Source organism: Canis aureus, chromosome 33 (genome assembly GCF_053574225.1).
Source record: "Canis aureus isolate CA01 chromosome 33, VMU_Caureus_v.1.0, whole genome shotgun sequence".
Taxonomy (NCBI): Eukaryota; Metazoa; Chordata; class Mammalia; order Carnivora; family Canidae; genus Canis; species Canis aureus.
The window spans coordinates 16,560,441-16,583,160 of record NC_135643.1 but is presented as its reverse complement, the minus strand read 5'-3'; the positions used below and the strand labels follow the sequence as shown (position 1 = coordinate 16,583,160).

Below are 22,720 nucleotides of genomic sequence, written 5' to 3'. Positions count from 1 at the left end.
TTCTGAAGCAAAATGAAAAGAAGCAAATGTTTTTTAGTTACATTAAACTCTTAACCTCATCTTAATTAAGCGAATTTCTCTGAATGCATTCTTGCCATGAGAAATGCTCCTAATCTGTACTTTCTCTTCTGAAGCTGTGTGTGACACTATTAGAAGTTACAGAGTAGTTTCTGAAATACTACTACTGAGATTCTAGTTGCCTTGCGTTAGGACAGCACTGTGGAGACTTGCTCCTTTGTAACTTCCTGACTACTTGAAGTGAAGGATCTAGGTTCTCCCATCACCATCACCTTGGCTCCTTGTGGTTAATTTCTGGATAAATAGGTAATTTAGGTAAAGCCTGATACTTCTTTCTTCCTACACTTCCATTCCAGACTCTTTTCCCTCATAAACAGAACAGTAACATTGTAGAAAAAGTAACAAGTATTTTCTAAAATTCTTCATAAAATGAATTCAACTCCACGATTTTTTTTTTCTGAATAAGATGATTGATTACATGGGTGGGTAAGCTACAATATCAATTAACCACTTTTTATTCTTCTCTCACTTAGGCCATTAGGAATAAAGAGGAAAAAATTACCAAGTACCTTGTGCCGGGTATTTTATTTTATTTATTTTTTTCTTATTGTAGCTTCACAATATCCCATCATTATTTTGCTCACTTTAAGAATAGAAACTTCTGTTTGGATTAAGTCTTAGGAAGACACTGACTTTTTTATGATATCAAGTTCTACTCCATAAGGAATTTATTTCTTTAATTATTACTTTCAGAGGAATGATGAACTTTATGCAAAAAACTATAATTTGGAAAATAGTTTATTTCAGAAGGCAAAGCATAATCTTGTGAGAGGGGCTAATCTAATGACTGTATACAACATTGGCTGGATTAAGACTGATTCCACAACCTATGTGCAAAGTCTTTTGCATATCAAAAAAAAAAACCCAAAAAACAAAACAAAACATAATAAAAAGAACTGTGAGGACAGTTCTTCCTGCTGGAAGGGATCAGAAGAGGTTCCAAAGAGAAAACTGTCAGTCTTTGGTCTAGGTCTTGAGTGACAGAGAGCTTTATGTAAGGTAAGTGTGGGAGGTGGTGGTGGAGGGGAGTGAGTGAGGCTGGGGGAAGCAGTGCTGAGGAAGCTCTTAGGTGACATTAATGGTAACAAGCACAGACAAGGAAGTAAGGAAGGATAGTAGGAATTCAGGGAGGAACATGTAGTTCTTAAAACTAGAATGCAGATTTAAGCTATAAAATGGAGGAAGATGAAGTTGCAAATAGTACTAAGTTTGGACATGGAACCAAATTAAATTGTCTGGTTATACCAGGAGCCAATCCTTAGTATTGGTTTTATTGGCGCAATCTAAATTTTCTAATTAATCCATCCTCCTAACAGGTGGTATTACATGCTGCAACTCATTCATTATCATCAAACCAACATTCCAATGACCTTGACTTATGAGTGAGGACTTTAGTTTGCAACTGGCATGGTGCTTGAAGTCTATTTTTATAGTATACTCAAAACTTTTGCTTATGTAATAGTCCCATTGTGTTTTTCACATCAGTCACAACTTATTGCAGTATTTTATGTAAATTCAAGGGCATATTCACAATATAATTCTTCTGACATTTATTTCTATCTGGAAGTTAGACACATTCAGGCAGAAATTACATTCTTTCCAAAGAAACTATACAGTTTATTGTATCTAAAGACTATTAAAATCTTAGCATAAGATAATTTAGATGGGCTAAAAATCACTTTTCCTGGATTTAGAAACAATGTCTAGTCTTTCTAGATCTAATTCAGTGTGCAAGGTTTTATTTCAGAAAAACACAAATTGCCTTGATTACCAATTATGCAATCTTTTCCCTAAATCAGTAGGGAGATTTACAGTCACTGTCAACTCTTAACTTTCATAGCACTCCACATGCTTGTTTAAAAGGCTGAATTTTAATCTATACTTTAATGCATTATGTTTCTGCTAAATTTAAACAAGTTTTTAAAACTTGCATTTTGCCATTAACTTACATATTTGATCTTAGATGTATCAGGAGCTTATACATAATTAGCTTCCCTTACAGACATTTTTAAATAAAAATAATAAATATTGAAAAAACTACACATCATTCATGTTTTAAATGTAACTAGAATCCTATAATGTTATCTATTTAGTATTGTTTTTAATGTCTAATAAGAAAGGCAAATTTGTGTTAAGACTTAAGACTTAAGCCTATTCTTCTTCTTTTATAATGCACATTTTCTTTTCTTCCTTTTCACAATAAAGGTTTATATATAGAAGATTCACTATCTTTCTTAAATAACAATATAAAATAAGAAGAAGCATCTAGACATCTTTGGCCAAAGGAGTATTTCTCAGCCATGAGGAATTCTAATATTGTGTAACATAGCAGAACTTTAAAGGCATTTTGAAATGCACAGACTTAGGGAATGTCATAAAAATACCATTCCGATGGTCCAACCACATAATATTACTCGGACAGTACTTGTATTACAATTTTCTTTCTAAGAAAGTATTACATACTAGGCACACAATTTCATAGAGTACTTTTAATTATACCACTTTGGCTGGTATAGAAAATTAAACTACATATCAAGAAATTGAAAAGGTTTTGTGTTAAAAAAAAAAACAAGAATTACTGACTTGTCCTTTTTTCCTGGTCTGCAGTTAGGTTAGAGGAAATAATGTGTATGCATCTATTCATTTAACCACCCACCCATTCCCCCTTGCCATACTCATCCAATATATATTGAACATCTACTATGAAGGCCAGATATTGTAAATATAATGACTGATTCACCTTCATTTTCAATGAATAAAATCTCCTTGAAAACACAAAAATGTTCTTTATATTATAACTGTATTTTTATTTATAGTATTCAAAAAATATATACTTATATTATTTCATTCATATAATGCACACAACTATACAATTATGTATGTAAGTTTTATTGTAAGTTTTCAAGAAAAATTAGTATATATGAATGTATCCTAAGGTCCCGCCCCATTTTCAAAAAACAGAATAGTGGGGGGATTTGAAAATGTAACCCCTTTCTATTGTGTTCACTTATTTTAACTATGATGAAAAATTTAGTGGCTGAGTCTATGACTTCTAATATTTTCAATTTACATTTAAAGAAATAGGAAGTAAAGTTGGCAAAAAATATTATTGTGTTTCCATTTTCTACCTCTGATAGTAATGAACCAAGCTACTCTTATACGGACACATTAGGGTAGCAAATTGAAAACTTAAACATTAATAAAAGGAGACAAGAAACTGCCAGTAAAAAAGTATGAAAAAGTAGAAAATTTGTCATCTTCTAAGGAAAGAAAAATCAAACCAGATATGAAAAAAATGGCTGCTAGTGCAAAAGTAATGAACAGTGAAGCCTAACTATAAAATGTTTAATGCTTGGAACTACATAGTGCATCCATTAATATACTTCTATGACATGAATATGTTAGGTCCTTATCTTGTATAAAGTGCAACCTGGAATTAGGTTTGGAAATCTTCATGAATTCTGTGAAGCCACTAGGGTTCACCCATTCTCTAAAAGTGTTGTAAAGTTCAGCAGTAACTAAAGTCCCAGTTCAGTGTTTTCCAAATAACGTGACGTTGCTAGTTTAGCTACTCATAAGGCTTTACTTACTTTGAAAGAGGAGCCAATAGATCAGAAAAGTCAGATGTGGTATATAACTTCTTCCCATTGCCCACATCAAACCACCCTAGGGTGTGAAATGAGCACCCCAGGTCAGTATGTCAATTCCCAAGGCAATGGGAAAGAACTGCCACTACACAACACCCATGCTGAGACATCTCAAAGTTTAGAAGAAATTGACATAATTAAAATTTGTATCCCTATAGATATATGTTCTCAGAGAATTTACAATAGCATCCCTTCCCTTCCTGTATATTGTGGGCACAAATTTCGAAAATGTTTCGTGAGACTAGTGAGGGCAAGAGGCTGTAGAAACACCTAGGAGATTGCTCAAGAGTGTTACTGCTCTGGGCTCCTGAAGCGATCATTGTACTACCTTAGGACAGGCCTGTGCAAAAGCTGGCATTTTCCTGCCAAAATCCTTTAAGGCAAAAAGATTCTTAAAGGAAACACCGATTTTCTCCCTTCTGGAGCAGTTCAAACTCTGCAGCCTAGCCTAAGTATTAGAATCAATCTCAAAATCTCATATTAAAGAATAATGTGGTACTTATAAAGAAAATGAGCACTTAACTCTTTTTCTCCCTTTTTCTCCATCCCACCAATCAATAATGAGGTGAAAATGCAAGAATATATTTTATTCCACTCTTCTACCGTAATTGTATACATGAACTTTAAACCTATGGTGAGACTAGCAAAATGAGGTTAGTTTTGTTTGTTTGCTTTTCAACACTTACACTTTATAGGTTCTATTTTAGTAATTTTCTAGAAGATTGTTATTTAGTGTTATTTTATATTACAAAAAGAAATGAATCATGTAAGTGTATTCTGAATAAGAGAAAGGTTCATATGATTTCCAAATTTGTTTATATGGGGTCCAACATTTTTGAGGATGCAGAATGAAGAAGTTAAAGCAAGAGAAAACTTCAAATATTACCTATTTGTTTCACCCAGAACAATGATACTCACCTACATGACCTGGTGCCAGTAAGAGACTAAAATCCAGATTTCCCAAACTTCTGATTATCTACAATTGCTTTGCTGAATTACACTGATTGCATTAGCAGAGTTTGGAGAAAGATTGTCTGGTCACACATCCCAGCTTTCCCTACGTACTTTATAGCCTTGATCCTGTTAAAAAGTCAGTTAATGTCATTCCCATTTTCAGAATTCTCCAATGGCTTACCTGCCATCTCACTAAGAGTAAACACCCAAATCCTCACGCATAAAGCCTGCAAAGTCAGCTCTCTCTCAGAGACCTTATAGACTATATATATATATATATATATATATATATATATATATATATATATATAATTTCTCTGTCTCCACCAGATTGAAACCCCACCCAACCCCCAGGGTAGGGTCTGTTTATTTTTCTGTATTCTGTACATGGCTGTGTCCTCTGTGCCTGAAACAGTGTTTGGCATATAATAGGCAGTCAAGTACTTGCTGACTATTGAATTTCATACTTCATTTTCCTCAGACCAAATAAGCACAAAAAGAAAGGGATAAGCCGATTTGTTCTGCCTAATATCTTAAAGGAATTCAGCCTCACTCAAAGCAGTTTAAATCATAATATTATTACATTTGAATAACTATTCATATCTTTTAGAATCAGATTTTCTGCAAGATCTTTAAGTGATGACTAGGAGTGCTGACTGGTACATAATCTATGTTTCCCATAGTCAGGGTTAATCAGATAATAAAAATCCTGCTCCCCATTTAAACCATAAAATACAAAGCACCTACTCAAACAGGAGGGGTGTAAATCTAGGAAGCAAGAGAATACAGAATCATAAACCTAGATTTATTCAAACCAGGAGAATACAGAACCATAAAGAAGAGATAAAGAAATTTTCCAGGGGAAATTTTTTAAGTTCACTCTTTTGCAACCTACTGGTTTTATAATTCAACAGAAGCCTATGTGACAGGAGATAGCATAGAGAATAGATTCATATGTAAGGAACAATTTCAGGTGTATATGTTTAAAAATATATTTTATAAAATATATGTTTTAAAAACTCCATACATGCATGCACATGCATGCACACATGCACACAGACATGCACTCCAAAACCTGTCACCTGGGATAAAATCCAAACTCTGCAGTTTTATACAATGCCTTCAAAATGTGAGCCAATTTCCCCAGTCACATCAACTACTTTTGCTTTACTCACATGAAGGTGCTGACACAGAAAGTATCACGGAGCCCTGGAATTATCGTGACTTCATGTTTTCTGAATATATCAGTTCAATGAGGTATGTCAAAATTAACTTGGCTAGCAGTTTTAATACATAATAAATGTGTGGATTTAGACGATATAAAAAATAAAAATTCCATCAAGATTAAAGGTCTTTAAAGTATGGGAAAAAAGGCATTTATATATCTTAGGAAGTCAAAAAATATATAAAATCTAATCAAGTCATGTACAAATGTGGGAGTTACAGACTTAACATAATTAGATCAGAGACCCATATCACATAAGTCCTTCCAATTTATAAAGTTATGTTAAAAGATTATTTCTAGACCTCAGTATATTCCAATATAATCCTGAACAAAGCCTTTTAATATCTTGGCTCAGTATCCCCCAAACTTCTGCAGATTACCTTATTATTACTTTAATAGAAAAGATTCTTTTAAATCTAGAGGGATTCCAAATTAATAACAGATATTTTTAAGAGAATAAAACCAGACATGTTTATATCTTGGTGTTAGATATATTACTACTTTATGTACTAGTCAAGTTCAAAATCTGTCTACTTGTAATGTGCCTAATTGGAGGAATATGATTGAATAACTAATTTAGATGCTATTTTAACGCAGAAATTTTATTAAGTTTATTTATCATATTGGCACTTATACAAAAATTTAAGAAGCCACATGTTTATGAATCTATTAGAATACTTAGGACATTTTGTTAGTTGTATAACTGAGGCAGAGTATTTGGAAAGGTAATCATACATACTAACTTACAATTGCACTTTACAATATTTGAAGGTATTTAATTAACTCTTTAAGTGAGACCAAATATTCAAAGTTTTATTTACTTTTTAAGATTTTATTTATTCATGAGAGAGAGGCAGAGACATAGGCAGAGGGAGAAGCAGCCTCCTTGCAGGGAGCCCAATGTGGGGCTCCATCTCAGGACCCTGGGATCACGCACTGAGCCAAAGGCAGAAGCTCAGCCACTGAGCCACCCAGAAGTCCCAATATTCAAAGTTTTAAAAGTGTTAAAACAGAAGGAGGACAGCGAGATTGAAAAAAAGAGAGAAAGACTGACAACAAAAGGCTTTATAAAGGTAAAATCTTAGTAAGGAAGTAGATATTTTGACTTGTCACTTTAATAAGTTGTATGCTAATTTTAAAACCAAAGCGACTCCTACATCATCTTTTCTGTTCACAAAGACCTCCCTTAAAGACACCAAAGAGTCATTATGAAACATTCTTTAACTTCCTTGCGTAAAGTTATTTTTTCCTATGATTTTATAATAAAAATATTCCTATATCTGTAAAAATTCTTCCGTTTTTCTATTTAAAACTCTTTCCTTCAGTAGACCATGAGCTGCTTATAAAGGCTTTTGTATTCTGATTCTCTACTCAAATAAAATTTATTTGAAATAGCTGGATCCTTTAATAGCTGGATCCATCCTGAAGCTGCTTTCTAAATAATATGATGCTTTGCTCTGCCCATAAAATTGCTGCTACCTCTGCTGGCCATTTCTTCCTTTGCCCGTTAGGAGTGAGCACTTCCCAGCCCTGCGAACTGTTCCTCCACCCTGTGTTGTGCCCTTGCCAGCTCTCCCTCAGAGATCTCATTTAGTCTCACAGTTTTTACCGCTGCCTCTCAAATCAATACCACTACTTCAATCTCTGCCTTTGAACGCCAGCCCCGCATTTCTGATTACCTGTCAGACATTTCTATTGAGATTTTTTATCTCATCAAGTAACATGGCTTACAATAAAAGGCAAAATCATTCCTTCGAAGCCAACATATTCCATCCATGGTTTTCTCAATTTTTAGCAGGAGCAGCATTATTCTTCCAGTAACCTACTACTGAAAACATGGAATCATGATTGGCATCTCTTTCCATCCATGTCTTCACATTCTCAGTGAGTCTCCTTGAGCATTTATTGTTCTATTTTCAGTCCTTTTCTATCATTCTCTCTACTGCCATCATCTCCTCTCCTCTCTGCCACCATAGGTCAGGTCCTGACCATCTCCCGTATTTAGCAGTTGGCTAACTGTTCTCTCCAAATGACTTCTTTCATTGTTGTGATAATCTTACAACTTGCAAAAAACATGTTACTGCCAGGGTGATCTATCAAATTGATCCACATTGTTCCTCTGATCTACCTTAAATACAAAGAGTCCAAACACTTTAGCCATAAGTTTAAATGCTCTGCATTCTACATCATAATTCCCTATCTTATTCCTCACTATTTGCTTTCATGGATGCTCTACTCCAGGAGCTGGCACACGTCCCTTTTATTTTTAAATTTGTATTTATTTATTCGACAGAGAGAAAACACAAACAGGGGGAACAGCAGAAAGAGATGGAGAAACAGGCTCTTCGCTGAATAGGGACCCAATGTGGAGCTCGATCCCAGGACCCTCTGATCATGAGCTGAGCCAAAGGCTGATGCTTTATCAACTGAGCCACCCAGGTGCCCTATACTTTTTCTTATAAAAAGCCAGAAAGTAAATATTTCAGGCTTTGTGGGTCATACGGTCTATGGTCTTTGTCCCGACTACTCAGCACCACCATTATAGTACAAAAAGCAGCCATTATAATACGTAAACACATGGATATGGCTGTGTTCCAATAAAACTTCATTTAAAAAAAGAGAGGGAGAGAGAAAAACCCACCAACAATAGGTGGGGGTACTGATTTGACAGGAGACCAGATAAAGCCCACACCTGTGTCTAATCGAATCACACTTATCTTCTCCTTTTCTTCAGATTCAATCGCCTTCTCACTTCCATAGACTTGTTCACATCTCATATGTCCCCTCTTTTCTGATCATGGAAATCTTATGCATCTCTTTTTGCCTAATATTCTCTTTGGAAACTTCTCTTAATACTCAATTCTATTTTTCCTCAAAACTTCAGTAGATTTTCCCTCTCTTAGTCTCTTCATTCATTAAAGAAACACTTATTACTCACACACCAGGCACTATTATAGAAACTAATGCTACAAAGATGAGCAGGCACTGTAGGACTAAGTCTTGTGTGAATGGAGTGGAGGTGGAGATGAAAGTCTTGGTGAGTTAGAGTGGCTTTCTTTCATTTAATAGATGTGATGAAACTATGGATAGCACATTTACAGTTGGCTAATATAGTCAAAATGTATCTAAATTTAGAAAGCAATGGTAAAGAATAATCACATTATAGATATATTTTAAATTACCTCTATATTTAAAAATTAACTATAGTTATTTTAAAGTTTTTATAACAAATAGCTAATAAGCACTTAAAATATTAACTAAGCATAAGTGATATTATTTTTAATTGCCAACTAAAAGTTTAAAGCCCAAGTGTCTTATGATTTGTTATAACATTAAATTATAAATAACAACAAACTACATATATAGAGTAAAAAACAAAAAAAGAAGATAAACTAAAGGACATCCACTGGTAATCCTCTATTTGCAAGTATGCTAACTTTGCTAGAGCCATGTGTCTATTTATTTTTCACTGTGGCACCAAGCAGCTATTTTGCAAGTAAAATTAGTAGACACATTAAATACTTTCAACTTGTTTAATAGCAATTCTAAGTTGAAGTGAAATAAAACAAAAGGTTTATTTCTAAACAAAGAAAGGTAAATATATATATCTTAAAAACAAAATAAGGGGTACCTGGGTAGCTCAGTCGGTTAAGCAACTGACTCTTGATTTTGGCTCATAGCATAAAGACATTTATGTGTGCCCACCATCTTTTCCAATAGATCATATGCTTATAGGGAGCAAGGATCATATGGGGTATGTTTTGCTATCCATTTTGCTCTTTATAGCATCTATTGAAAATATTTGCTGATGACTACAGAAGCCAAAGATATTAGAGAAATACTTAAATTATTATAAGGTCTGATTTTTTTTTTAAGCATAGGAGTAGTAGTTTTGCTAATTATTCTGTATTTGATTTAAAGTCAGCAAGTATATGCAATATATATAAGAAACTATAAATAAAAGAAATAAGAAACTATATCTGCTTTAGCAAGGCTGCAGGATACAAGATTATAGACAAAAATCAATTATATTTCTGTATATTACAATAAACAATCCAAAATAAAATTAATAAAACAATTCCACTTAGAATCAAAAAGTATTTATGAATGAAATTAACAAAAGAGGTACAAGACTTGGATGCTGAAAACTACAAAATGTTGTTGAAGGGAGTTAAAGATCTAAATACATGGAAAATCAGCACATGTTCATGGATTGAACGACAATACTTTTAAGATGGTAATACTCTCCAATTTGATGTACAGATTCAAAACAATGTCTATCAAAAATCTTAGCTGCCTGTTTGGCAGAAATTCACAAGCTGATCATAACGTTTACTGGAAAATGCAAAACAATCTTGAAAAAGAGCAAAGCTGAAGACTTACATATTCTAATTATAAACTTACAGCAATCAGGACAGTGTGGTATTATTATAAGGCCAGACATATAATAGAACAGAGCTGAGGGTCCAGAAGAATAGATTCACATTTTTAGTCAATTGTATTTTGACATAGGAGCCATGGACATTCAACGGGTAAAGAACAGGTTGTTTTCATCAAATGACGCTGGCACAACCAGAGGTCTACATGCAAAAGAATAAAGTTGGGCCTCACCCTCACATAATGTGCAAATATTAACTCCAAATGGATCACAGACTTAAACGTAAGAAGTTAAAACTGTAAATCTTAGTAGAAAACTTAAGTCTTAGTGATTTGAGCTAGATAATGGCCACTAAAAAACATAAATCAAAATACAATGAGATATCACCTAGCACCCTCTAGGATTGTAATAATAATAATAATAATAATAATAATAATAATAATAATAATAGATAATAACTAGTCTTGATGAGAATGTGAAGAAATTGGACCCCTCATACATTGCTGATGGGGATGTTATACAGTACAGTCACTGAAAAAACAGTTGGGTAGTCCTCAAAATGTTAAACATATAGTTGATCAAGAGAAATGAAAAAATCCAAGTATCCATAAGAAATGAAAAAAATATTGTCACATGAAACTAGTACATAAAAATTCATAGCAGCATTATTCATAATAGCCAAAAAGTGGAAACAAATCAAATATTCATCAACTAATGGATAAGCAAATGAATTAAATCCAGACCATGGGATATTATTTACCAATAAAAAGGAATGAAATACCAACCCATGCTACAACAGAGGTGAGTCTTGAAAGTATAATGCTAAGTGAAAGAGGTCAATGATGAAAACCCACATATTGTGTGTTTCTATTTATGTGACATGTACAGAGTAGGCAAATCCACAGAGAGAGAAAGTAGATTTGCAGTTGCCAGAGTTTGGGGGAAGGAACAAATGGGAAGTGACTTCTATTGGGTACAGAGTTTCTTCAGATTTAAGGTTAAAAATATCTTTAAAATAGATAATGGTGAAGGCTGGACAATGTGAATACACTGAAACCACTGGATTTTACACTAAATATCATCATATTTGAAGTATAACTCAAAATAGCTGGTATATTTTTGAAAATCTGAACTTGATTCAGAAGATGGAATAGGTTTCTTTTTCAGAAAATAACAAACAAAATCTCAGACTAGACTCTATGGCACAGACACAATATTTTTTTTCTGAAAAGCTAAATTATTCTCAAGATTCTAGTCCTGTAGCCAGAGCCAGCATTTATGCACAGCCAACACTCCTATCAAAGAAATGTAATTCTTAGAATAGCTTCAAAGTTTCCTAGTTCCTTCTTGTAAATGGAAGCCAGAGCTAAGAAGGTACTCGTTTCTCTCACTCACTAGAGTGTTAAGTTTCTGTGGCCATTCCTAAAATTCTGCAGTGGAGCTAAATAAAACCTTATAAAATTGAAAAGTGATGTGAAATGAAATTCATGGATTATCCAAACTCTAATATTTGTTCAAAACTGTTTACTTCTTTTTTCTTAAGTCTGCTAGCGATCCTTCTGAGAAGTTACAGTAATAAATACATTCAAGCTGCCTTTCAATTTTTCTCATTTCCTCAAATCTAGTCTTGTAGTTCTGAGTCTTAATGGCAAGACTGAAAATGTTACTTTGTGCCAACTTGTAGGCCAACTAGTCTGTATACAAAAGTGAGCAAAACAGTAATAGATTGTTTTCTAAAGGTTTAAAGTTTAGTGAGAGCACCATGCATCAATTCTCACTCTTAACAGTCACTATCCCTCATATCCTGTTTTATTTATATTTTCACAAAATTTGCCACTTGATGGACCCTTACATTTGTTTGTTCTATTTGTTTATTGTTTGCTCCTCTGCCTTAGAATGACAGTTCCATGAGAGTAATGAAATTCTCTGATTTCTTCCATAGTGAATCCTCAACAATGCCTGGTACATGGAAGATCAATAATTTTAACTGAATGAATTCACAGAAACAACTTTTAGGGAAATTTTGAAGGCTACCTGTTACATAAGGAGCTGTGCCCTTAGGTAATATTCAGAGACAGTATATCTGGATTCTGGTCCTAACTTCAAAACCTACTCCAACATGTATAATGTCTTGAATATACTATTTATTAGCCTGATCTTCAAGTTATTCTTCTGTAAAAGAGAGAAACTTATTTCTGTTCTATTTTCAGAATATGTATTCAAATAAATGAATGTGTGTGAAATTACAAAATACTACAAAGACATAAATGTGATTACTAGACTATGCCTTCCTTGATCAGATTATAACAATTATGTACTGACGTTGAGTTTTGTAAGTATTAAATTGCATAGGCAACACTCATAAAGTACCATTAAAAAACCTTATTTTTTTTGTGCGTCTCATAATCCTTTTATTCTTCATAGTTAATTTTCTTTTACTCTCAGATAAAATTCAGACAGGACCCATGATTTCTCTGTTTAGTCTTAAGCAATAAACTGACTAATGGTCACATTTTTAATTCAGTGATTTAAAAATCTCTAGTCTTAGTGAAAATTCAAACTCTGATTCAGATTAGATATTGAGGCTTCTCTCCCTCCTCCAACATGCAGGTTGGATATTTACAGCTGAGGACATTTGGTTGACTTTTTTTTCTCATTCTCTAACCATCTATTTTATGACTTTTGCCCCCTTAGCTTCCTAACTGGGGTTTCTGGCTCCTTCACAGTTGAAGCACAGGAAGGCAGAAGAGGAAAAAGAAAACCAAGAAAGTTATTTCTTTATGTTCCAGGTCCTGGATGTACAACTTTCATAGGTTCTCTGGAAACCACAACACTTAAGCTTTCTCTTCCCAACACACATTTTCATGGATGTTCCTATCACACAGAATTTGTATCTATTCTCACTGATTGCTAACTTCTTCTTCCCCAGTCCTTAGGATACTGGCGGTACCTCTGGATTCTTTAGCAAAGTTTCTCTAGTGAGATCTATTTGTTACTATATGCAGCCTTTAGGATGGGACCTAAAATGACCCAGACAAGAGATATTCTATCTTCTGTACGTCTAGTACCTCATCCATAGGACACACGTATAACTTGCCCTATGAACACTATGAATTCATATTACATAATGTAGCATCAGTCTCTCCTTCAATCAGCTATCACAGATCAGTTACTCATGATTAAGGGGTATGAATCAGCCACTAGGCTTCTGTCCTTTAACCTACAGGACATACCTATCACATTTTCCAGTTAGACTCTCTCACACCCTCTCTCTTGACTGAGGTGGAGACTGAAACCTTCTCCAACTCTCTGTGGTGGAAGTTGGGTGGGTGGGGTGCCTCAGTAGAAGGACTCATGGTGACCTAATAGCTTTCTCTAAAGAAATTCTTCAAAACTCTTAACTTTCAATACACTTATATCCTTTATGTGAGTAGGGCACTTAAGAATTTAAGTTATTGCCCCCTCCTCTGACAAATTTTTGTTTCGGTATTGATCCATTTTAGAAAGTCATCTGTATTGCATCTTGATGTCACAAAAAAGCTTTTCAATTCACCATCCTGTTACATTTTTAGCCGTGAAATCCTATGGCCTCCAGCATGTGCATGTAGATAGATAGTTTAGGTCCTCACTGCCTTAAAATAGTTTTTACTTTGGTTTTCTAGCTCATCTTTTTGCCTATTGTTTTTTCTTCCTCAACTACATTTTGCTAGAGAGTCAAGTTCCTTAAATACTACTCTATGCAAGAAACATACTTGCTTAGAGGAATTTAATAGCTTCACTTGCTTACTTGGGAAAAAGAATCTGAATACTTCAACATCCTGCTGTGCCTACCTTCTTTGAGGGTGAAACAGAAGCTGATTATGGCAAAGACATCATTCCTAAAGGATTATAGAAATCATATGTAAATCTCAGAAAGCCTGGGAAACAGGAAAAGTAAGCTTTTACTACAAATGGCAACGACTCTTTCCTGTCCCTTCCATGGTGTGCTGAGAGGCAGCCCAGGATGTGATCCTCTTCTTCATTAACAATCTGCCCAAGAGAGAACAGGACTTTCTTTTCTACATATTTGAGTCCCTGAAAGGATATTTGAGTGAAGTTTGGGTTCTGAGTTTTACTGAATTCTCTGCTTTAGTGCTGCTTATGACAACATCCTCCAGTTAGTTTTTCAAGGGAGACCACTTAGTAAGACTTATTGCCTCAGTAGAATTTACAAATAAAGAACAACATTGAATGTCCATAATCTTCATTTAGTCCCAGAAAATTACACTTCCTTAAACTCCTCCCCAACTGTACACTTCAATCTTCAGTTGCCACTCTGTAATATTTGATTTTATTTGACTTGTTATTTGTCTTGATGATTCTCTAGTGAGCTTTGTCCATCTTAATGTGAAATTTCTGCACCCAAATGTTGACTAACAAGAACAGTTTAGTCGATACAGACGAGGCCTTCTAATTTCAGATGAGGAATTTAACTCACTGCTAAATTAGGCCATGGCTCCCCAACATTAGGCTAGTGGTTTTCTACACAGTAGAATTATCCAGAAAGCTTTTTAAAAAGCCAGGTCTCATCCCAAGAGACTGATTTAATTGATCTGGGTTGGTAAGCAGGCACTGGGTATTTATTTTAACAGTACCCAAGTGATTAAAGGTATAACAAAGCTTAAGAACTACTGCATTGGGCTGACCACAATTTTATTCTAGACATGGAGTCTTCTTAGCATTGACTAAAATTATCTTGCATTATGTCTGGATATGACCCTGAATTAAAAGATACTGACATGCTAATTTTTCTTCTTGATTTCAAAATTATATATCTGTAGAAATATGGTTTCAGGAAATAGATTCCATCATTATCATAATTTTATGATGTTCAGTCATAAAACTTGTATTTCTCCTCATCAGTTGAAAATAGGCACAGGAAAGGAAGAACCATTCAATCAGTTCTCCATCAATCTAACAGAATATGGGTTCCGAAGATCACGCAACAAGCCTTTCTTTCTTCTTTTTTTAATTCAACTCTCTGAGATGATGGATGTGCTTTGGTTTAGTGCTTTTATATTTTTCTCACCAAGATACCAGTTGCCAGTTTAGATATCTGGCTGCAATTTAGTAAGTTATTGGTCTTTCTTTATTCTATGTATTCATTTGTATAATTATATCTTCTCTGACTTCCCCCAGCCTGAGCTAGGTAAAATGTAACATGCAAGAGGTGAAGGAACTACCTAACAAAATCTATATCTAATTAAAATCTATTTTTATTTCACCAAAATCATTGTGGGAGACCTTATTTCAGCTAATGATATAGTCCTGTGATGTCTTAGATTCACCCTACCCTATAGCTATATTTATCTTACCCTATAGTTTTTATTTGTTTTTTGTTTTTATGAACTGAATGTTTGTATCCCCCCACCCCAATTTATATGGGGAAGCCCAATGTGACTATACGGGGAGATAAGGCCTATGAGGAGGTGGTAAAGTTTAGGTGAGGTCATAAGGGCCTCACCTTTACTATAATTTATTGAAGAAATGAACATGATCTACACATTATGAAATAGATTTAGAAACAAAGTCTCCTTTTACCCATAAATTACAAGCTTCCTGCCAAATTTACTGGATTGTTTAGGAATAAAATACCATTTGCAATCTCTCTATGCCTCTCACCTTCTCTCTGAGCGTCAACTTTATTCTGTCAGTCTGGTTATCTCCAAGAAGCAGGACTGCAGGCACCTTTGGGCTTTTATTCTTAAAGCTTAGGATCAAAAGGAGAGAGATCCCTTTCTCACGGGTTTCCCTTATAAAAATCCTGGGAAAAATTCTGGTTGATTTATCTTGGCTGACAAGTTTATTACTGGACCATGGGATCTACAAGGCTGGTATGAGAGATGCCATGATTGGTCCAGCTTAGGTCATAAACTCAAATCTTTGACTGTGTATGTGTATGAAAAAAAGAGAGAGAGAAAAGGAGAGAGAGAGAGAATGGTGGTGCTATTATGGATATATAAAAACAACACAGATGGCTCACATAATATGCCTAGGGATGATATTTCTTTTTCTCTCTCCTATAACTAACAGTGTTACAGGCTACATTTCAGTTGGCTCTCTATAGAATGAGTATCTCCTACAATTTCTAAATTAATCACTTCATATTCATTTGATAAAGTGGTTCTACAGATCGTTCACAACATAGTTGGATTGAAGAGATTAGGGAGTTAAGAAAAATTAAATGAACAATTTTCCTAAATCTAGCATGTAGATGATAGCACCTGTCCTCCATCTGTTGTAAATGGATTTGTTTTTCAGTAAATTGAGACAAGTTTTTACATGTTCCAACTGTAGGCAAACTGTGGACTTTATCTTTTTAGCTCCTGATTCAACAGCGATACTTAGAGCCCAAATGAGCTTTGAACACTTTCACGAGGGAACAGGCAAAATGGAATCCTGAAGAGACTACCAGGAATTTACATAATTTTAACTTTATTGGACTTTGTAAAATCATAATCAGACTTAAACATAGCTCTTTGCATTGGACTCAGAAGCAATAATCGGAATAAACATAGGCACTAAGAGCATATCTCTGGGAAACAACAACAACTGTGGAACACAGGAACCAGAGGTCAACCAGGAAGCTTATTTCTCCTTCCCATACTTAGGATATATGCTCTAGGTTTGATATCCTCAAGAGAATTTTCAATTTAAGGCTTAAAAGTATCTCCTCACACAGCTTGTTTCATTAGAAAGCTTAACTTCAAAGAAAAAAATAAGATTATTTTTGCCACTGTTTAAAGCTTCAAAGGAGCTAATCCTCATCTTGTTAACCATAATTTTGCTATGACCTTATCCAGATAAGATCACTTTATAACCTATGTCAAATAAAGAAATTCCTAAAAATGACAGAAGCATTACTAAGTATATAAATTACTTAAACTACTGGGTTCCTAGTGTCATATTTAATGAATAATAATTGGATGTATTGCATTCAATATTTCTTGTGATAAAAATTATAAAGAAGCCAAAAATAATAATATTTTATTTACATATTTCAGTGACTGTTCTTGGATCTTTGAATCTATGCACAAAAATCCCTTCTGCACTGAATTGGAGTTTTACATAGGATCCCTATTATTTGCTGCCTGAATGTAACATGAATTTTAATAACATTGCAAAAAACAAGTTCAGCAAGAATCATCACAGATCAGTTAATAATTTCAAGTGACACAAAACAGGACTCTCTCTTCTCAACTGCCTAAAAACAAACAAATTCATTTTAATGAATTGAAACCACTTTTAGCTGACTTTTATGTTCCCATTCCATAGCCATTAAGACGATACATGTGTTTCTCTGTAATGATTTAGAGTCTTTGTCACAAACTAGTAGTAGCCTGCTTTTGAAGGATAGAATGTTTCATTTTTTTACAATGGTTTTTATCTGAATAGTTGTTTCTGACATTCCTTTTCAAATTACCAACTCCAACCCATAAAAAAGATACAGAAATCAAAATCTGTAAGATTTAAAAATCAGGATCATCATCCAGCTGGACTCTGGGAAGATGATCCACTAATTATAAGGCAAATGAAATTAGTTTGAGGAACATACACATGAAGGCAGGTCAAATTATCTATTTAATCCTAATATGATATATTAGGATTTAAGCATATTTAAAATGTAATACACAATTATTTAAGGCGTCACAAATCAATGGGAAGGGATGAATTTTTGACTATAGAGAAAATTGTTCAATTACTTTGAACAAAATATTAATTTAGTTCTTCATAAAATACCAACAAAAACTTAAGATGGATAGAGAAAATAATTGTTGATATTCAAACCATAAAAAGGGTTGTGGAAGGAGCAAGTCTCTGTAAGTCTGGTTTCTTGCTGAGAAAGGCTTTCACTATTTAAACTTTAGTATATAAAAGCATAAGGAAAGGAATTTGACTGTATTAAAATTACAACTTCCTGTGAGTCAAAACAAAAATGAATAAAAAGCAAATCATCCATTAGAGGAATATTATAAAAAAATGACAAAGGGTAAAAAACCTTAGCATGGAAAGTTCTAACAAAAACTGATAGAAATACTATGCTTGCAAAATATAAATGATAGAGGAATATGTATAACCAAAAAAAAAGGGGGGAAGAAAATGTATGCTTATTTGACACTAATAATAATAGAAATGCAAATTGATCTCATTTTTCCCCCTGTAGTTATCAAGAGTTTACAACAATGTGACTCCCTAGTACTGACAAGTGGACTAAAGAGGCAGAGTTCTGTAAATAGACACCCTCATATAGCTGCTTGAGACACGGGAAACTTCTTGAAAAAAAGAAAACACTGGAAATAACATTTAAAAGCTTTCAAAAAGTGCTATATGCTTTAGTAAAGCAATTTCAGTTTTGGAAATCTATTCATTGCATTCATTACAATACTTAAAAGAGTAAAAATGGAAAAAACCTAAACACTCAAAAATACAGGAATATTTGCATAATTTAAGTTATGACCATAAAATATATCCATACAGGCTTGTAAAACCTAATAATGGAAACCCACCAAAATATTAAAAGGATATTATTCAGAGTACTAAAATTATGGATGATTTTTCTTATTCACCAAGCTTTCTACAAGGAATAGGTAATTCTTATATAATTGGACAAAAACAAATGATTTAAAAATCCCTGTAAATTGAAGTGGGGAATATATGTGTATAATTATTTGAAGAACATCCAATTTCAAGGTATTTTATGTTTCCTTCTTGAATCAGCCTGGGACCTTAAAATACTATGTATTAAGGTTACAATACCCTCCAGAATTGCCTTCTTGAGCATTCACAGTTATGTTATCAGCCTTTATCAAAAGATTATTTCAAAACAGCCATATTTATATTTGGTTTACAAATACAACCACTGAAAAGAATAAAGTCATCTGTGGGACACTGCTTTTAGAAAGGGAATGCTAAGAAAGGGGACTAGCCTGTTTTATTATCCCCAAAATAATAAGACCTATGTAACTGACTATGTCTTTTTGGGCTTTTAAGATATTGGAACCAAATTCCCAAACTCAAATATCTTAATGATATTAGTTGACTTGAGTGTACTTTGATATTTTTGCTTCTTAGTTTTCCTTTATTAGACACACTGACTTAGTTCTGTTATATCATTTTTTTTACTGATTCTCTATTATTCATTTTAATACTTTAATATATATTTTATTCTTTTGGTTCACTCAAACACTTTGTAGAAGAAGCCAGAAGTTGTGTAAATAAGACCAGAAAACTATGGTTTGGCCCCTTGCCTGTTTTTTACGCAATCTTGAGCTAAGAATAGCTTTACATTTTTAAAGAATTATAAAAAATGCATACATACATATATCATAAGAAAAGACTATGCAACAGAGACCATAAATGTCTCACAACGCCTAAAATATTTATAAAGGAAGTCTGCCAACCTCTGGATTAGGTAGATGGCCAGATGGGTAGTCAGCACATTGTTAGAGTGTCTATGAAAATTCTCCACAATAGGAATACATACTCTCCTTCCAAGCTTCTCTTTTAATATAAGCATTTATTCAATTTACTATAATCAATATATTTAAGCTGATATTCAAGACTTGGCCCCTTAACCATGTCATGCCCACTCTCACCTTTTTAATCTCTGTATATAATTTATTCCATTTGGAAGTTTCCTTTATCCTTTCGTCTATTATTTCCTGATGCTCGTGGCAATCCGAGACTTAGTGATTGCAAAATTATAGAATCTCACATAGTACTCACACCATGTAATACAGTAGACATTTATAAGACCCTCTCATCAATACTGACTTGTATACATGCCTAGTCCCACAAAGAGGCTGAAAAACACTTAGGTGCAGTGATCACATTTTTTTTTTTTTTGGTAGTTCCCAATATATCTAAATACTTTGAAGCTTCCTATAAATCAGTGTGTCTTAAAGTGCAGACACCAACTTGTTAGAAATACAGATTTTGAGCCCCTTTGAAAGTGTTCAATTATAATCTTTGGGAGTGAAGTTTGTAAAATGCATCACGGGTGATTCTTTAAAATTTGAGAAGATAGACATATATTTGTTGATTCATTATATGTATACTGTGTCAGTGCATAGGTAATCCCAGTCCCAGGGATGTGTAATGAACAGGATGCTCAGTCTGGCACTGATCATTCATTATTCTCAAGCCCAAGTACCTACACGTAGGTCACAGAACTGTGTGCTGGTTGGGCCTCGGTGATTGTCTTTTTGCTTCTACAAGCCAACATTTCAGTAAGGACGAGCCCAGGATGTAAACTGCTGAGTATAGTCAAGATCTCTGCAGTGTAATTCTTGCCACCTTGTGTATCTTGTGTTTCTATATTTATATTGATAGGATTTCAGGGAACATAGTTTATAATTCATTTCACCCAAATGTGCCACAAGGGAACCAGAAACTCCATAATAATCCTATAATCAGCCTATTAGAGCAGTAGGATTTCTGCCCCTCAAGTACAAACCAGTATTCATGACTACCATATTATAAGACTGGTTCTTAGGTTACAAAACAATGCTTTTGTAATTTTTAGTGTCTGCAAAAAACAGATGTCACATAAAACATAAAACAGTGATACTTTGAGTATAAGTAACGGTTGATGCTTCAATTCCTCTTCCCTTTTGCTTTATTTAAATCTGCTCAAGGGATCCCTGGGTGGCGCAGCGGTTTGGCGCCTGCCTTTGGCCCAGGGCGCGATCCTGGAGACCCGGGATCGAATCCCACGTCGGGCTCCCGGTGCATGGAGCCTGCTTCTCCCTCTACCTGTGTCTCTGCCTCTCTCTCTCTCTCTCTCTCTCTCTGACTATCATAAATAAATAAAAATGAAAAAAAATATATAAAAATAAATAAATAAAAAACATAAGATAAATCTGCTCAAATTAGGCGCGGAAGCCTGCGCGAACACTCCGAGCCCACCTGCAGGTGGCCTCTCCACGCCGCGCTGTGCTCTGCCCGGGCGCCCCCGCCGCACCTGTCGGCGGCCCCCGCGTGGCGCAGCTGCCCAGAGCCAACAAGGGCGTGGGTTCGCCACGGCGTGGCCGGTGCCGGCAGTCCGGGTGCTGGTGGCGCGGGGACGGGGCGCGGGGCCGGGCGGCCGTGCAGTAGCTCCAGGCCGAGGGCCGGAGCCCGCGCTCCCACCTGCTGGCATCGACCAGGAGCAGAGCATCCGCGCCCTGCGCGACCTGCTGCGCAAGGAGCACGCGGGCCTGGACCTGCCGCTGCTCAACGACGCGGCCATCGCCTTCGAGACAATGATCCCACACCGTTTCGCGTGCAAGCAGAAGTGACCAGGAAAACAGACTTCTTTGGACCCTGAGGCGTGTGCACAGAACTGCTGCCTCTAACGAAAGCCCAAGGCAGGGTGGTGAACGTGTCTAGCGGGGTGAGTGTCCGAGCCCTAGTTTAAAAGCTGCAGCCCAGAACGACAGCAGAAGTTTGGAAGTGAGGGCATCACAGAGGGGGAGTTGGAGGGGCTCCTGAGCAGGTTCACGGAAGACACAAAGAAAGGCGTGCACAGGCATGAGGGCTGGCCTGATACCGCCTATGGAGTGACAAAAATCGGTGTCACTGTCCTGTCCAGAATCCATGCCAGGAAGCTGAGTGAGCAGAGGAGAGGTGACAAGATCCTCCTGAATGCCTGCTGCCCTGGGTGGGTGAGAACAGACACGGCAGGACCTAATGCCCCTAAGAGCCCTGAAGTAGGAGCAGAGACCCCTGTCTACTTGGCCCTTTTGCCCTCAGATTCTGAGGGGCCTCATGGAGAGTTTCTTACGGAGAAAAAAAACGTTGAACAATGGTGAGCTTAATTCAGGCCTTCATCCACAGAACCCTTTAGGATAACCCCCTCCTTTGACCAAAAGGATTCTTCCATTTTCAATAATAAGCCGAAAGAAAGAAAGAAAGAAAGAAAGAAAGAAAGAAAGAAGAAAGAAAAGAAAAGAGGAAAAAAAGAAAAGAAAAGAAAAGAAAAGAAAGAAAAGAAAAGAAAAGAAAGAAAAGAAAATGTATAACATATCCCTATTAGCATGGAGTTAGAATAGGCTACTAATTGCATGAAGGTGTTTTTGATTTCTTCTGTAATACAGGGACAGAAAACATGAAATCATGAACCCAGAGATGAATAAATATTCATTTATTAAAAAAACTATTCAAATTATTTAATGTAGTAGTATGCAAAGGGTGGCACCCTTTTAAGTTGCAAATTTCTAATAAATAAAGAAATATCTAGTTAATTTTTCTTATATCTTATATTTTAATATTCTATTATTTCTATTCATTATAGGATTTTCTTGTTTTTTTGAAAAAATATTATGGGCAATGTGCCCAAAAGGTGTGTTTTGATTATTAAAATTTGATATCATATAATAGTTCCTCTTATACAGATAATATAGAGAATAAGAAAAAGCA

The 22,720-nt window shown here is 35.0% G+C and overlaps 1 protein-coding gene and 1 pseudogene across 3 annotated transcripts in view; one reads left to right on the top strand and one right to left on the bottom strand.

Annotated features, from left to right (window-relative positions):
* Window positions 1-22,720, bottom strand: part of GRID2 (glutamate ionotropic receptor delta type subunit 2) — a 1,464,312-nt gene that overhangs the window by 489,600 nt on the left and 951,992 nt on the right. The window lies entirely within an intron of this gene.
* On the top strand, window positions 10,422-22,113 carry LOC144303919 (carbonyl reductase [NADPH] 1 pseudogene; annotated as a pseudogene).